This window comes from Zosterops lateralis, assembly GCF_965231275.1.
Source record: "Zosterops lateralis genome assembly, chromosome: 3".
In the NCBI taxonomy this organism is placed as follows: Eukaryota; Metazoa; Chordata; class Aves; order Passeriformes; family Zosteropidae; genus Zosterops; species Zosterops lateralis.
Genome location: NC_139764.1, coordinates 71837946 through 71851723, shown reverse-complemented (window position 1 = coordinate 71851723; position 13778 = coordinate 71837946). Strand labels below are relative to the sequence as shown.

Sequence of the window (13778 nt, the reverse complement as noted above, 5' to 3'; positions counted from 1 at the left end):
TATGCCTGGCTTCACACTTTCAAGAAGAATGCGTGGGAGTATTATAGTTATGTTATCTTTAAATGTGTGTATTTATTATACACACACACAGACACATAGAAAGCAAACTTATTTAGCTGGACTCTTTGTCCATCTCTATAAATGTTAATTTTTAGACATGGGTAAGTGCATAGGCCTGTTCAGCTATATGATTTGAGGCTTTTTAGGTAAAATTCTCATCTGGAACTAATTTTCCATGATTGAGGTGGATATTGTGGAAATATTTATTCAGAAACAAATATAAATCACATTTTTCTACACCTTTTATTATTCAGCCCTAAAGCATTCTTAAGAAAACACTAGTACGGCCTCTTAAAATTTACACTAAGATAATGAAATAAAATGCATTTGAACAAGTTGCAGAAGTAAAATGTGTGAAACAGTAACTTTCCCCATCTTTCCTCTTGATGAATCAGGATGGAACATTCCTTTTCCCATAAATAATATACAACTAAACATAGATAAATTTTTGGTTTTATTTATTTATTTTTATTCTATTTAAATGATTTTTACTTAGGAGTCAGAAAAGTTTAGAGACTGTGTTAGTACACATGGAAGATGTAGTCCAACTTCCTAATTTGGACCATAGCTTTTACTAGCTCTCAAGTCTTCACTTGTTAAAATATTTGCTTTAAATTCTTCTCTGATTTTCTCAATTCTTACTTTATAATTTATTTGAATACATGCAATTTATTTATATACCTGTCTGCTTTATCTATATGCATATTATTGGTGCATTTTATTAGCAAGCAACACTTCAGACCTGAAAAGTGAGGCACTTCAGATAGACAGTTACCACACTGGGTGTTTCCATATGATTAGTATTTCACATGCTCCATTAGCTTTCCAGTCTTTCTTTTCCCTTGGAGAAAATTTTTGAATTGTCATAAAGATTTCTCTCCTATAAAGTAATTTAATAAACTCAATTTCTTTATTTTTGAAAGGTGAAATTATTCTACATTTTTCAACTAGAGTTTCTAATTAGACTACAGAATAAAGACAATTCTTAAAGTTGCCATAGCACTTAAATCTATTAAAAATGTTTTTAGAAATTATTTTTATCTCTTTGTTTTGTTTTATTTGTCAGTCAGTTTAGTTCAGAGAGAAAGGTCACTATGCTCTAGTATATAGGTTTGCAAGGGTAATATGCAATATGGATAATCCAAGAATAAATGAAATGGATAATTTTTGGTATATTATATGCATAGAAAGGAAAATGCACCATTTATATAAGTATTAAAAGTACCAAATAAAATCTAAGTTTTAAATAAAAAGTTTGAATCAGTACTTAGTCACTTCTATAATTGTTGGGGCTCAAAAATCTAAATAAAATAAAGATAATGCTATCCGAGTTGAGCTCAGCATATCCTGTCAATCTCAGGATTTAAATTTTGTAGTATGAACAACAGATTGAAGTGTTTACATCAGGCCCTGTTTGTTTTCAATCTTCTTTTCCATAGTTTGCTTATGTTTCTTCTTTCCTTGACTGTTTTTCTTAGAGTTCACATCTGCATTCTTATATCACTCTCCAAGCAATAAGTAGCTTATTTTTAAATTTGTGATAGATACTGACAGTGAAATTTAGTACAATGATTCCTTCTCTTTGACAACTGACAATGAATTATTGTTGGGAAAAAGACACTGGTCTCCAGAGTTGCAAATAAAAGACAAATATTAACTAGGAAAGCAAATACGGATGACATTTCTCTATGAATAAATTTTGAATTGAATTTTCCACTTAAGCATTCTGATTTCTTTGCCACAATTTTACATTTAGTATTGTACCTTCTTATCAGGTTAGTTCAAGATATGAGTGTTACATATTTGAGGGAGAAAGAGCTAAGTTCCAGGTATCTCCATTCTTTATGGATAAATTCTTCATTAAAAAAAGTATTATTTATACTGACTTCCTGCCTTTGGTTCGAAAGCATTATGAAAGAACAGATTTATTGAATACTGAATAATAAATTCTGGAGAATTTCTGGTTGTTTTTAAGTGCTAAAAGTTGTTAGGTCACTGTATTCTATTGCATGAGATATATAGTTTAATCATGTAAGTTATATTCCAGTATACCTAGCACAGACAAACAGAATAAAAATATATAATTTTATTTTTAGAAAATTAGACATCCTACTTTATAGATCCAAAATTGCTTAAAAAAAAGATTAAATTTGGGTTCCAAAACAGAAAAAAAATTACTGGTTTATACTTTGACAGAGCTTTAAATGAAAAATCCACTCGGAAATAATTTGTTATTATACATATGTGATTAAAAATAACTTTTTGGAGGGTTCTTTGAATGATTCTTCTCCAGCACAAAGCTTATGCATTACAAATAGACTTCAAGGCTTCCAGATATTTTATGATTCATAAATAATTACAGAAAAGTTCCAGGTTTTAGATCATAATTGTTCTTTGATTATATGTAAGGATCAAATTGGAACTTTGTCTCTAAGAATCAGATTTTCACCTTTGAGGAATTTTACACAGTTGAACATTTGGAAAGAACTATTTAGTTTAACTTTAGACATAGTGTTTTTACTCCAGTATATTTTGAATTTTTCAAAGTCTATATCAATTTTTCAAAATAAATACATATCAAATACTTACATTTGTAAAAATAATGTAGTAGTTCTTTATTCTCTTAGTAGCAGAATAGATGTTTATATAATCAGTTTAAATTCTTTTAGCGATTTTTCCTCCAATAACCTGTTGGTTTCTAGTCTTATTTTAAAATAAGCTCTTTGTGATCTTGAACACCTATAGCCACAACCTTTATATTATTGTGTAGAAGTGACAAAAAAACTTCTAAAAACTGACTATAGAGATGTTTGATTCCTTCCTTTTTGAGGCAGTGAAATTTTACATTGTTCCGCCTTTTTCTTTTCTATTTCTTCCATTTCAAAAGTAACTTCATTACATTGTTTGGACTCTACCTCTTTCCTTCATAGTTATGGGAAACCCTGCCATATAGAGACTAATAAGGAAAGGCTGCAGAACTCTCTTTCCTCTTTCTTCTTGCAATTTTCATGGCAAAGGTCTGACAGTTGAGATTTTCAATACAATGTAGGAAAATTTAGCCATGGCTTTGGTAATGAAAATCTCAGGAGACTTGATGGTAATAGGCAATTAAAGAATCTTTAGGGGAAGGAAGGAAGGAAGGAAGGAAGGAAGGAAGGAAGGAAGGAAGGAAGGAAGGAAGGAAGGAAGGAAGGAAGGAAGGAAGGAAGGAAGGAAGGAAGGAAGGAAGGAAGGAAGGAAGGAAGGAAGGAATGACACTGTTTTTCTTTTCATCATCATTAAATGAGCTGAACAATAACATCTATGGACTATCAGTGCTCTTTAAAGCACCATATCTGCTTCATGATTTTCCTCATTTTATTAGTGGAACTAGAACCTGCATCTCAGGTGTCATATGATGAAAGTTTCACTCATGCTAAAAGTTTTCTACATATAGTAAATTTTATCTGTGATGCTTTTGGAAAGTGATGCTTTGAGGAGTAATAGACCATAAACAACACAGTATTTTGGCAAGTCTGCAGTTCAGCTATTGTTGCTTGAACCAGCAGCTCTGGTGAATATAGATAGATGGTAAACTGAATGACTACTGACTTCCACTAACCCTGTTTTAATGTTGTTTTTCTAGTATCTTGGCGTTTTATTTTATTTTATTTTTACTTACTCTCCTAAAAAAATAAGACACAATTCACTTTTTCCTGTTGTCTCTGTAAAATAAAATAATGTATAATAAAATAAATGCTGCTGTTGAATTTCAGTTTTATTTTCATTATCTGTTTGTATTTTCAGCTTTTTTTATGTTTTGTTTATAATTTAGCTCTTTCCCTGTTTTTCTGTTTAGCTATTTGAAAGCCATCTCTTTTCAGTGCATTTTTTATCTTGAGTATTTATTTATTTTCCTTGCAGATTAAGCATTGCTATTCTATGCTGAAGCTCTTGTCTCTGAATTTCCAGTAATCATTATTAGTTACATTTATTAAGCTGTATAGGAAGTCCAGCACAACCATCTCTTTAAATAAAGCTACGCATTTGCATTATTAATATTTAAAAATATATTCCAATTTCTTCCAGTCATGCTGCATTCCGATATAGCATACATGACTCTTTAATTGTTAAGTGCCTGTAACATACATTTCATGTGTGTTTTTACTGTTTTAAATATTCATATTGGCTTCCAGTTTTTATTGTTTGCGTGTTTTCCTTCCTCATTAAAGTAGCATTTTATTTCTGTAAACATGTCTTGGGGTCATAGGATAATGTCTTATGATAATTTCTAATATGCTAGAAAATATCACTTGTCCTTTTAGTGCTTTTCAGTCTGATTGCTAATTCATTAATCCACAGCTTCAAGTGCTTTGACCTTTTATTTCCAAAGTAATTTGTCCCAAGCTGAATAAGCATCAGTGTGTCTCTGAAAAGCAACTAGTCATATCTCTTCTGTTGCTTGAGATCCCGTTTTCCACTTAAAGCAAACTGTATATATTCATACTCACAAAACCTCTCTTCAAATATTTTTCATGTCTGAATTTATCAAAGTAATTCACTCAAATATGCCATACTATGCACCTTCTCTTCCTTTTTTGCTTGTTTGTTTTGAAGTAAAAAGATCAAAGTGATGGTCTTCCACATGACAATACAATTTCATTTCAAACCAACACCAAACATTCATCTCTATGCTCACAAGAAGAAGACAGTTTTCATGGCTACTTTGTCACTCTCTAATGAAGGTTATGTATGATATTCCATGGAAAAATGTGCAAACATCCTAACTCAGCATAAGTTATGCAGAAAGTAAACTTCAGGTAGAGATGCATAAATCCACAAAAAAATTCCAGGGAAATGGGGAAAAAAAAAAGGTCAGTAATCTAATATACAAAAGAAATCCTAATCCAGAAGTTTAGACCAAGTCTGCAAAACTATGTGTTAATTCAGTAAGGAACATATATGTGTATATATGAATTCCCTATTAAATTGTTATTGATTTCAAGTAAAGGACAGATGAAGATGCAGATTCCAATATAATAGCAGTTTTAAGTGAACAATTTGCTTTCCAAAGAACTTCCAGACAGTCTGCATTTAGTATATCAGGGCCCAGGAAATTTCTAATATTACAGTAAAGCATAGAGAATAATAAAGTATAAAATTTTTCTAAAGGGCTATAAATGTTAATCCACGATTTTTTGAGCTAATCACATCCTACGTTTCCCAAGGAAACTGGATGAAAGATTTAAACTACATTCTCAGTGATTTGACACCAAAGGTGGCAGGGGACTTTGACAGTAGGGTCTTTTAAGTGCTCTGAGATGTGTGGGGTTTTTTTCTGGAGATCTGTACTCCAGGGGTAGTCTATTTGAAATTTCTTGACACTAAGAGTAAGTGAATATTGCCTTCTTGTTTGCTGCAATATGCCTATTTATTGTTCTTTTACATTTAGGACATTATGGACATCCCTGGCTAATGCACTTGTGTTTATACAATGATTAGTTTTCAGTTACAGAGAAATATTGTACAGCAAATAGTTGTAATTAACTTTCGCTGTGCTGCCAGCAAAGTGAATCATAGCCAATTAAAGCAGTGGCATTAAGTTTTTCAGATGAAACTCCAAACAATAATGCTTTAGCTCAGGAATCATCTATGCCTACAGTAATGATTAGGAACTTATTGGATCCAGGATTAGGGCTGTATTCATAAAAGTATTACATTTTTCATATCCTCATGCCTTTATCTGATCTTTTACTTTTGTTGTTATAATGATAGTACAGAATGGTAGAAAATAACATTGAGATTTTTGTTTCTATGTGTATGCCTGCTGAAGCAAAGTACATGAGAAAAATAGAATTCTCTAATAGCAGAGTTAATTTCCATTGGGTCTTATCCCTTTTTTTTAGAGATTATTAATAATCCTGCAATTTGTCTTTTACTCATATCCAAAGAATTTCAACATATTTCAAAGTGAACGTTTCATGGAAGATAGGAAGGAGGGACTGTGGAAACCTCAAGTATGTCAATTTTCATGGAAACACCATTTTGGTAAAAGAGTTTCAGGATGTGCTTGTATTCAGGATGTGTCTCTGGGAATGATGATCTAAGCATGTCATCCATACTGTTTGTGGAACTGGAAAGTATCAAGTCTGATCTGTCATTCTCAGGGCATTGTAAATAATTCAACCATTAAAGAAAATTATACAAGTATCAAAGATTCGGAGTTTAAAAAAAGACAGTGGGTGCAGCCTTATATAAGTCCAAAACACATGAAATGAAAATGATTGTGTGTGTCTTAGGCAGAAAATCATGTTACTTTGTCTCCATATGTTAAATTGATATGCACAGTCAATTTTTATTTTGTTATTTCCTGACTTCTGAAGGCCCAAATTTGAGGGCCAGTAATGTGTGGTGACTTTCAAAGATAAGTAACATTTCTTTCTGAGAAAGTATGCTAGTGTGAAACAAATGCATATGCACACATAGATACACATGTGGATATCATATGCATATGATTGTGTGTAGCTGCTTGTAAAGAATGGTTATATATTTTTATGTGATCCTGTGGGGTGGGGTACTCATGAAATGCCAAATGAAATTGTGAAATAGTGTACAGACCTGTTAGAGCTTTTTCACTCAGGATATTGGATTAAAAAAATGATGTACTGAGATAATTTATTTATAAAAACCATGTAACGTGACATAAATGATTAAAAGCTTTCTTTTAAGGTTATAAAGACAAATTTCAAAAAACAAAACATATTAAACTTGAAGGAAGTTTTTTTACTTCTTTCTCTGCTTTAGAAATGTTTACAGTAATCCATTACTGATTCATTTGTAGAATGGAAAATAGATTGTTACTGAAAAACATTTGTATTTTGCTAGATTTTTTTTTTTGTTTTACGGCTCAGTATTGTAAAAAATGCTACACTTATTCTAAAATAAGTGTCTTGGCAAAAATGTATCAAAAGTCGTTCTTGAAATTCATGGCAAATGATTATCTTTATTAGTATTTAAACTTAATTTTTCTGGATAGAAAAATAATTGAACTATTTCAAATACCATGTGTAGCATTCAGCCTTGTCTCTCCCATGTCTTATGAACTTCAGGTTAGGTTTAAAGTGATCCTTCTGGCCCTCAAAAAGTCTATTGACATATTGTAATATTTTGTAATTCCAAAATGTAAAAGCAAAAAACTAGGTTAAGATCTACACTTATATTATTGCTATGGTGTAATAACAAAGAAAAGACAGTTCAGTTAGAAAAAGCCACTAAAGAAACACGTCACTGCTCTTTTCTGGAGTAATTCTGTTGCTATTAAAATTTTGCTGAAGGAGCCATAGAAGCTTAGAAATTTGAGCAGTTTCTAATTTTCTTCATAATTGTAAAAAAGGATTTTATCTTTTTTATCTATTACTTGTAGCATAACATGGGAATATTGTAATATTGTTGGGAAACCAGGAGACTATATGCCAAGCTTAGTTTCACTAGTTGCAAATTTTGTCTGCAGCCAGAATAGAAATAAAACTGCAATTTTGTTACACAGATGAGTTTAAAGAAATGGAAAGAGAAATTGCTTACACTACAGAATTAAAGAATTGTTGAGGTCAAAAACTGACCCTAGATATCATCTCATCCAAGCATGGTCAGCTACGGGAGGTTGCCAAGGGCCATGTTCTATCAAATTCTGTCTGTTCCTGGGGATGGACACTTCATTACTTCTTTAGGGCAACTTTCTGCAGTGTTTGAATATTCCTAAAATGGAAAGGTGGGGTTTATCTCCTTAAATCAATTTTCCTGCATTTCATTTTCTGCCCATTAGCTCTTTCACTAGGTACCACTGAGAAGATTCTGGATCAATCATCCTTGCTTCCCCTTTCCCTTCAGTTATTTGTATTCATTCAGTGGACTCACTGTGCCTTCTCCTAGCCAACTGGTCACAGGTCTCTCAAGTGTGTTCTCATACAGCAGGTACTACAATACTTTAGTAATCTCCATAGCTCTTTGCTGTATTCATTCTAGTATGTTCCTGCTTCTCCTGTACCAGCTTGGGCCTGGACCCATCAACCCACCATCGACTTGTCTCATTGAGTGCTGAGTAGACATCAAGGATTGCCAAAATAATAATTCAGTAAAGATCAAGTAATTGTGGAAGATTTGGGCTGGAAGGAACTTTAAAGACCATCAAGTTCCGAACCCTCTGCCAATGGCAGGGAACCTTCCACTAAATCAGGTTACTCAGAGCTCCATCCAACCTAGCCTAGAACAGCTCCATGGATGGGGATCCACAATTTCTCTGGGCAATTTGTTTCAGTCCCTCACCACCCTCACAGTAAAGAATTTCTTCCTAATATCGAATCCTCACCTACCCTCCTTCATTTTCAGGTCATTCCCCCATGTCCTATCACTACATACCCTTGTGACAGTTCCTCTCCATCCTTCTTGTAGGCCCCCTTGAGGTACTGGAAGGTTCTGTAAGGTCTCCCCAAAGTTGCCTCTTCCCCGGTCTGAACAGCCCTGCTCTCTCATATCAGCCTGTCTCCATAGAAGAGCTGCTTAAGCTCTCTGATCAATTTACTGGCTCTCCACTCAACTTGTTACAACAGGTTCTTTTGTGCTGGGGACCCCAGATCTGAATGCAATTCTCCAGCTGGGGCACTCACAAGAGCAGAGTAGAGGGGCAGAATCACCTCACTCTCGCAGTCACACTTCTACAGGTGCGGCTCAGGATGCCGTTGGCCTTATGGGTTACCTTCAAGCACACATTGCTGGGTCACACTGAGCTTTTGGTCCACAAACACCTCCAAAGCCCATCTCATCAGGGCTAGTCCAGGATCCACTCTCTGCCCAGCCTGTACTTGTGCTTGGGATTGCCCTGACCAAGATGCAGGACCTTGCACTTGACCCTGTTGAACTTCATGAGGTTCTAGTAACATAGATAATGTTACTTAACTCTCCATCGACTTTCTAACTGGGCAGTAGTTAGACTGGAATTTGTCTCCATCTGCCTGTCTTGCAGATCATGTTTTTTCTTGTTACATTGTGTGTTCTTATTCATTAAGTATTTGTATTTCTCTGTTCACCCTTGCCTTTTAGAATGAAGCAAAATTTCACTTAAGGAATAAATTATAACAGCAATGAAATTTTAAAGGGTTTCATACATTTCATCTTATAAATATCAGAAAAATTTTAACTCCGCCACCATAGATTTCATCCTTAGGATTTACATTTTATTTTAATAAAGCTGATTGCTAATAAGTTTGTCCTGGTATCTTTAGTACTTAAATAATGCCTAGAGCCTGGATAAGCTTTATTCAATTTAAATAAAAGTAACAAGCTTTTCAAATGAGCTAGCTTATATATACACTGTGCAGAACAGAACTAAATTAGGATCTAGTGCATAAAAATACTGCTAATATTTTTCTTTTTTAGATTTGTGACCATATTTTTAAATATAATCTTTACTATATTAGTCATGTTTTAATAATTATGGGACATGTGAAACATTTTATGATATGAGGTTTTGAGAATATACACAATATAAAATAATTTCTGGTTTTATTTAATGTTTGATAGACTTTTCTAAAAGAACCTATTTTTGATTGTTTATAATAATGATCAAATTCATTTAAGTCTAAGACCCTGGAATCTAATGATTAATTGAGAATTCCAGAGTGTGCATTGTGATGCCTTCATGAAAATGCAAGTGAGGGGGATGAGTGCACAGGAGGCTGATTTTGCCAATATTAGTAAGTTTTACTCCAGTAATTAATTAAGAGGATGAAATTATAGATTACAAAAAAATGTTAATTGGGTATTGTTAATCAATAAGAGATGGCATATCCTGCAGTGATGTACTTCCATCCAAATGATATGCTAAAATGTTATTAATCATTTTGATTCCATTGTGAAAAATTGCAGATGACAGTAATACAGAAAAATGGGATTAAGTCAAATTTGACACAAGTCAACTTTATTGTATGATGAAGTGAGTTCACTGAAACAATTTGATAAAAGTCCATCCATTTGAGAACAGAAATTATGTCAAAATTAAAATATGTAAGATTTTTTCTGTCCTGAGTTCAGGAACTGAAATTCTAGGTGACAGCTGGTTAGCAAATGGAAAAAATCCCCAACACTTCCAGCAAGTTGCAGTAAATCTGGAAAATATAGCAATAAAAATATTAGGTGCAAAAGAGGAATCAATGTTATATGTGTACTTTATTTCAAGAAGGTGTGCTTCAGCATGGTCCAATAATTTTAATATTTGGTAAACATATCTAGTAAAAAGCACAATGTTAGAGTGTTTAAAACAGCAAAGAAGAACTGAAACATTTTTAATGTAACTACTCTTATTTTTTTTCTTAATGGGAGAGTTTGCCTTTCCTGAATTCTGAGCCACAGTATCACACAGTCTTGTAAATGTCTTTGACAATTTCCTCTTCCTGGGGGTATATGAATCCTGCTCTTATAATTAGAAGAAATCTTTGTACAAAATTCTTGAAATGAAATGATACGGATCTTTTTTTACTGTTGAAATGAATAGTCACCCATCTGCTACATATAGTGTCATGGTCTACTGCCTCTAATCCTTCTATGTACAATTTGCTTACCTGTTGATTAGACTGAAGTTAGTGCAAAATACTTTAGTGAAAGTGTATTATAAATCAACAGACAGAAACTATATCTATTTTTAATGAGTGCTTATATTACATCTATTCAGCTATTAAATCTTATCCATACTGGCATAGGCAAATGAGAATTGACTCATTGGAATTGCAAGGATTCCATGCATTCCATACATTTCAGTTTTGTCTAGTTGAATTCATACAGAAAATTGTTTCTATGGTAGTGGACAGAATGCAAATTTTCTCTACAAAAACTTTTGCCTTTAAAAAAAGTCTAAATCTAAGTAAATGCTCTTGTTGACTTCTAGATCAAGATCTCCTCTAAAGGGAGAGTAGAAAAAAACCCTTAGTTACTACTGTGCAAGACTTTGCTAAGAAAAGAATTAGCCATGCTGCTACAAGAGGGTCTAATGAAATGAAACCACTGTGTAATAGTAGTGTCAATGAAATATATCTGAGTAAACCACCTGTCTTCCAGTGACTTTTTGTTGCTGAACAAATACTGAGAAGCACCTCAGCACTTACAAATATATGTGTTAAGTGAGCCAATATCTATTGAAACTGTCATCATGTCACTTTCTTATGTCAAAGTACTTTATTATGTTAATAAAGTCGCAACTGCTACTGTTCCATCTATACGGGGTATTATTAGAAATTAAGTTTAAATTATACCTATCAGGATCCCATAAATAAGAAGTTATGACATCTAAATTCAGCTATCAAATCTGGTGGTGGTTTTTTTTTTTTTTTTTTTGGTGTTTTTTTTTTTTTTTTTTTTTTTTTTTTTTTTTTTTTTTTAACTTAATGGTATGTTACTCACATTTGTCAAAGGCAAGAATTTCTAGTAGCAACTTTCCAGGACCTGTGAGGAGGTTACCAAGAAGCTTCATTTGGGCTTTTCAGAGAGAAGCCTGTCAGGAAGACCAACGGCAACAAGAATAAATTGCAAACCTCCAAGGGTGGAAATTGTATAACCTCTCTAACCAGCCTGCTCTGCTGCTTGTCTGTAAAATTTTTTTCACTATGTGTATAGACAAGCAGTGGACTGGCTAATCCAGAAATGTCATGCAGTCACCTTCCTTGGAGATTTTCAACACTGACTGGGTAAAATGCAGAGCAAACTGGTCTCATCCATGTAGAGGCTTTGAACAGAAAATTGCACTAGAGACCTCCTGATCTCTCCCCACTTGAATTGTACTATGATCCTGTGAAATGTAGTAGAGAAGCCATTTCTGTCAAAGTAATGTAAGTGGTTAGTTAAAATAAAAATAGCAATAAAGCCTTAATAAGTTCCTAGTGGTTTCAAAGGAAATGAAGATCTTGTGACAAGACCAAAAAATTCTTGTGGGGTATAAAATTTTCTATAACATAGCAGCATGAATAAGGCAGTTTAGGATAGACTGTAAGCTTAAAAGCAAATTACAGATCTTATCTTTTCAAATAAGTGGCAGGGAAATGCACTTCTGTGAACAGGAATAATGCATAAAGTCTCTGTGCATTAGGAGTGTTAGACAGGTTTAAAGAATTGAAGCTGTGCTTTAGCCTTCCTCTTTTATCTTGGAGGTGCATTTTCTCCAAAGGGAAGGTAACTGAAATTCAACTCAGGTTAACAGTCTCAAAACTTTGGGGTGGCTGAAGAAGTTTACATATTGACTTAGGGTCTTTGGCTGAGGAAACATAGTGGATTAAATAAAAGCTTTATGAAATTTTCCTTTTTAAAAAAGCCAAGTTCCTTTATTTTCAAGAATAATTACAGGCAATAAGTGCATTGCTGCCTGTAGAGAAATAAAATTACTTAAATGTGTTTTCAGTGTATGTGTAGTTTTGTGTATATTATATAATTACAATATGATTGTACTGATTGACTGAATAAACAACTGAGAATCGATAGTGTATGATTCCCTTTGCATTTTTAGTATAAACATTAATGGTTGCTAAATCAATGCAAAATGTTAGGAGCAAAATTTTTACCAGAAGACTCCATTTACATTGGCTAAAACCCTCAATTATTATGGTGGAATATTGTGTCACTGTGGAATCTAACAAAAAAGAGCTTTTAGCCATTTTATTGTTCCTGTGTCTAAATTGTTTTTAAATTCTTCATTCTTTTAACAAAATATGTGAGACAAGAGCTTTTCAGAAAATTATCAGCAAAAGGAAATTCAATCCATGTTTGTTATTCCTTTCCCTGGTGTTATTAGTAGAAGCTATGAAATAATTTCAAAATTATATTTCCCCCAGAATTATTGTGATTATTTCTCTGGGTTTTATAGAGTTAATTTTCACAGAAAAACACCAATTTCTGCAAATACCAACTTTCTGTGCATACTATGGCTATACACTATTCAACATTAATGTGCAGATTTCTTGCTGAAGTTATTTGTTGCTGCAAACATAGATTGAATTCAGTATAATTCTAAAATCTCTCTTCTTAGAAGTTATGTACCAAATTTCAGCCCTGTACAAATGAAAAAAGTGTCCTCCCTTTTTTTCTTTGAATACTACTTTATGTAAAATAGTCAGTGAATAAGTAAAGTAAAATGCAAGTGAAAGAAGCAAAGGAGGACAACTTCAGCCTTCCTTAGGCACTTCTGTATCAGAAATAAATCAAGGATACCTGAGTTGTTGGTGAATGAGTATCGTACAACGGCACATGGTAGCAAAACAGGGAAGCTTTATACATGTGTGAATGCTTATCCTTTTCCCCACCTTGGTCAAGAAGGTCATATGGTCAGGGTTGTTCCTACCTGTATCATGGATGAGCTTCTAGTACTTTCAAGGGATGCTTTACTGCCTTACTGTTATGATCAAGGGGGTGCTTCACTGCTCAGCTGTCTTGGTCCAGGTTTGTCAGGAGCTCCTGAGTTCCTGAGGGGTGGAGTGGGGAGGAAGAGAGAGGATGCACAACCACACCACATTATCTGGAGTGCAGTCCTCTAGCACTAGTCTGTACAACTCCATTTTGCTCAGGACTGTGCCTCATGTTGGAATGTCCTTGTCAGACTGTTTCTAATCACTATTATAACCTTCAGTTGGTGCAGAATTTTTTTTTTGCAGCAACTAGCTTACTTACCTCACCAATCCTGTCATAAAAAATTCTTTTATCTCAAG

At 33.5% G+C, this 13778-nt stretch overlaps 1 protein-coding gene across 1 annotated transcript in view; it reads left to right on the top strand.

Annotated features, from left to right (window-relative positions):
- GRIK2 (glutamate ionotropic receptor kainate type subunit 2) overlaps positions 1–13778 on the top strand; it is a gene marked incomplete at its 5' end in the record, with an annotated part of 353559 nt that overhangs the window by 203468 nt on the left and 136313 nt on the right. The window lies entirely within an intron of this gene.